Source organism: Pterocles gutturalis, unplaced genomic scaffold (genome assembly GCF_000699245.1).
Source record: "Pterocles gutturalis isolate BGI_N339 unplaced genomic scaffold, ASM69924v1 scaffold19220, whole genome shotgun sequence".
NCBI classification, from domain to species: domain Eukaryota; kingdom Metazoa; phylum Chordata; class Aves; order Pterocliformes; family Pteroclidae; genus Pterocles; species Pterocles gutturalis.
In genome coordinates, this window is record NW_010141255.1 from 14,266 (window position 1) to 18,105 (window position 3,840).

Here is a 3,840-nt window from a genome sequence, read left to right on the forward strand (position 1 = left end):
TGGGATGGCACACGCACACCGATGGCACACGTGCTGCAGGCGTGGCAGTGAGGGCACCCTCCTCCACAGACGGAAGACGGATCCTTGCCAGTGACCTGCCGTGGTACCTGGACCCTGCCGCAGCCAGGCAGCCCTGCGCACCCGCGCTGGAGGAGCTGGGTCTCCAGGAGACCTGTCCCATGCCAGCTCCCTAGAGCATCACTCACACACGCCTCTCCGACATCCCTTTATGCTCCCAAGCACCATCTGCTCTCCAGGTCCCTTCCTCCATGCCTGCCTCCAATGCAGGTTTTATTTCTTCCCAGTCTGTGGAAATGGCAAGAGGCAGCTGGTGACTGCCAGGAGCACCAGGTTGCACCCAGGTCTTTCATGGTTGGGTTTGACCCATGAAAGCAACTAACTTGGCAGCTGTGCTGGGCCTGCCGGGAAGGCCAGGCGGGTCTCTGGTGTACCCTCAACACCAGTCTTCCTGTTCAGTAGAGATACTCATGGGCGATTCAACCAGAAGACTGCTCACTTTCCCAAGTACAGGAGCTTCTCCTTGGTTCCTGCACTGTGGTCTCATTGATGAACCCTTCCTGCAGCCAAGGCAAGGATGGACAGGTTGTGAGCACATGGACAAATCTCTTTAGTGAAGCCCTCTCGTCCCCCTTCTCTGGCTGCAAACCCGGAGGAGACCTTCCCTGGACAAAGACGATGAGTTTCTTCAGGCTCCTTCTCTGAGTTAAGGCTTGAGATATACGTTATAGACCAAGAAGCCTTAAGATGAGTCTTGTGAAGCCTGGAACAATGTGTTCATCCATGGCAGCACTTCTTAACCAGTAAGGAAAACCCAAAAGCTCCAGATTTATTTCCAAACCATCTTCCTTCTCCTCCAACTTTGTTGGGATGAGCACAGCCCACTCCAAGGGAAGAGCCAACTACTGTGGTGTGATCTGAACTCTGCTCCCGCGGGCTCAAGGCCAGCTCTGGCCACAGCTCTGGTTCCACAGCTCATGGCAGCCCCTGTGTCTCCAGAGCTCGAGACAGAGCTTGGGGATGTTCAGAGCAAGTATCTGGATACTTGGCTACGTCCTCCAGGAAAGAAGAGAACTGGAGCTTTGGAGGACAGTAGGCTGGCAGGACAGAGTGTGTGCCAAGGCAGGAGCTGAGTCTAAGCAGTGATGATGTTGGGAAGGGTCTGTCCATAGAGCAACCTTGACTTCCCAAGGGATAATTTACTTTCACTCTTCTCCCCCCCAGTGCATCTGCTCTAGGAAGAGGAGCATTTGGAAAGGCCATTCTCACTGTGGTCTACACATTACAAGAGAGAGCAAGCTGGTAGAAAGGAAAGAAACCACAACGTGGAGCAGAGTCAGCCTTCTGCTCCTGCCAACAATGCCCACAACCTCGGCAGAGCCCAGGGGAGGCAGAAGGCTTCTCCCTTTGGCATCCTTCTACGTCCCTGCCATCTTTCTTTGCTCCTCACAGAGACCCAGCTCGCCCGAGAGAAAAGCACGAGCCTCACGACAAGGACGGGAGCATGAGTAAATACATCTGAGAAGCTGAGAAAACATACTGGGTTGCTTTGTCACCCAAAGCTGAAGATACCCCCAGAGCCCAGGGGAGGCAGAAGGCTTCTCCCTTTGGCATCCTTCTACGTCCCTGCCATCTTTCTTTGCTCCTCACAGAGACCCAGCTCGCCCGAGAGAAAAGCACGAGCCTCACGACAAGGACGGGAGCATGAGTAAATACATCTGAGAAGCTGAGAAAACATACTGGGTTGCTTTGTCACCCAAAGCTGAAGATACCCCTGGCACCTCCCAACCCAGCATTCTGGTCCTCCAGGAGTAAGGGATGGAGGGGCGGGTGCAGACCCTTGTAGCTGGAGGTGACAATAACCCAACCTCAGCGGGTCTGAAGCCCATGGGCACGGAGGGACTTTCCGGCTGAGCGTGATGAGAGCTCCAAGCTCTGCAGATGTGCTGTCCTCATGTCATCACCCTCTTGGGGCCACAAATTCCTCATGGTGACCACAGGCCAGGAGAGGACAAGTTCCCACATATCAACTGCTGACTCTCACCCATCAACGCCTAGAGAGAAATCACCGGTGAGGCGACCGCAGCACCTGCACCCCAGCACAGTCCTGGCACCCCGAGGGGCTCCAGAGGGTGGAGGGGAAGATTCTCTGAACCAAGAGATGTGTGTGTGCACCTCACTTCTGCTGTTTCTGTCCATCAGCTCCTAAACGCTGGCATGGAGAGGGTCCCAGTGTGGACCAGGAGGTGCTGCTGCAGAGCCCAAGCCTCACGGAAGGTCCCTGAATCCTTGCTGAAGCTCGAGGCTGTGCCCAAGCCCTCACTCACACCTCTAATGCCTCCTGGGGACACGTGCTCCAGCCAGCCTGGGTTCAGACTCCAGCTGTTCTGGCAGGGCACAGCCTGCCCACGCTGGCAACTTCTGCACTAAGGGAGACGACGGGGAGCAAGAGTGCCACCAGCCTTGCCCCTGCCCCTGCCTCCTCCGCCCGACGCTGCTCTTGCTCCGCTGTCTTCCCTGGGCGCACCCAGGCAGGACAGGCAGCCCCGGACCACTGGTCACCACCCAGCGGCACGGATGGGTCCAGCCACACCAGAACCAAGGCTCCAAGACACCTTCTTACTGCTCAGCATATCTTCTCTTGGCTGTCCTGGGAAATTACCACTATCTCATGAGATAAACCCTGCACCCAACGCAGTGCCGAGAGCCCACGTTCGTCACCCGTGGGCACTGTGCGTGGACATCACGGGCAGCAGGACCCTTATGCACAGGCATAAGTCCAGCGTTTCTGATGCCTCCAGAGATGCCCTATTTCAGAGTGCCTGGGCCCGGAGAACTGTAACAGCAGCCAAAGGGAAAGGAAAGCACAAGGGATTGCTGCAGGGTCAGCACCGCCTCGGGACCCCTGGCACCGGCCACACACCAGCCCTGGGGGTGCACAGCAAGGCTCCGCAAGAAGAGCTCTCCCAGGACCCTGCCTCACCGCCCAGAAAAAAGAGTAGGAGAGCAGATTTCACCACCAGCCCTGTCCTGGCGAGGGACCCTGCCCATCGCTGGAGAGGGGACCCACCCAGGGGGGCCAGCAAACGGCTCAAGCTCTGCTCAGAGGGCAGGGGCCGCCCGGGCAGGGCAGAGAGCTCCATGGGGCAGGACACTGAGAGCAAGGGGTGGGGAGAGGAGGAGGATGGTGACAACCTCAGGAGAGGAGACAAGGCTTTTCTGCGTGAAAGACTCCATGCTTAGAGAAGCTCCATGCTCAGATGCAAAATCGTCTAGGGTGTCCTCTTCCATCGTCTGTGCCAGCACGGAAACCCCAGCACCCACAGGGAGAGAGAGAGAGACAGAGACAGAGAGAGAGAGAGAGAGAGCACATGAGAAGGGATGAAGGAAAAAATGGTGGGTGGGAGGGTGGCTGAATGCGTGGATGGATGGATGGGTGGGTGGATGCATGCATGGATGGATGGATGAAAAGACGTCACAGCTATGCCAGCTCTAGATGCTCCGTTTACATCTCGGCACTTTCTATGTAAAAGAGATGTGGGGTGACGTCCCTCTTCCTCTTCCCAGTTCGGTGCTTTGATGAGGGGCTGCAAGCTCACTTCTGCCCACGTCACCCTGCAGCCCTGGCTCTCCGGCCAGTGCTGGGGACAAGCAGGCACATGTGCGCATGACGAATCCCCTGCAGAGAGCCCCTGGCCCAGCCGCCCCGCAGTGCCCAGCACCCTCCTCGCAGCCCAGCCCCATGCCCTCGCCTGCTCTGCAAGCCCGTCCCGGGAGGGAGGCAGGGCAAAGCGGCCCCGCGCACGGCGTCCACCCTGCCTG

General features: G+C 57.7%; 1 protein-coding gene across 1 annotated transcript in view; it reads right to left on the bottom strand.

Moving 5' to 3' along the window:
- Window positions 1-3,840, bottom strand: part of EPB41L1 (erythrocyte membrane protein band 4.1-like 1) — a gene marked incomplete at its 5' end in the record, with an annotated part of 17,500 nt that overhangs the window by 12,651 nt on the left and 1,009 nt on the right. The gene's annotated exons all lie outside the window — the stretch shown is intronic.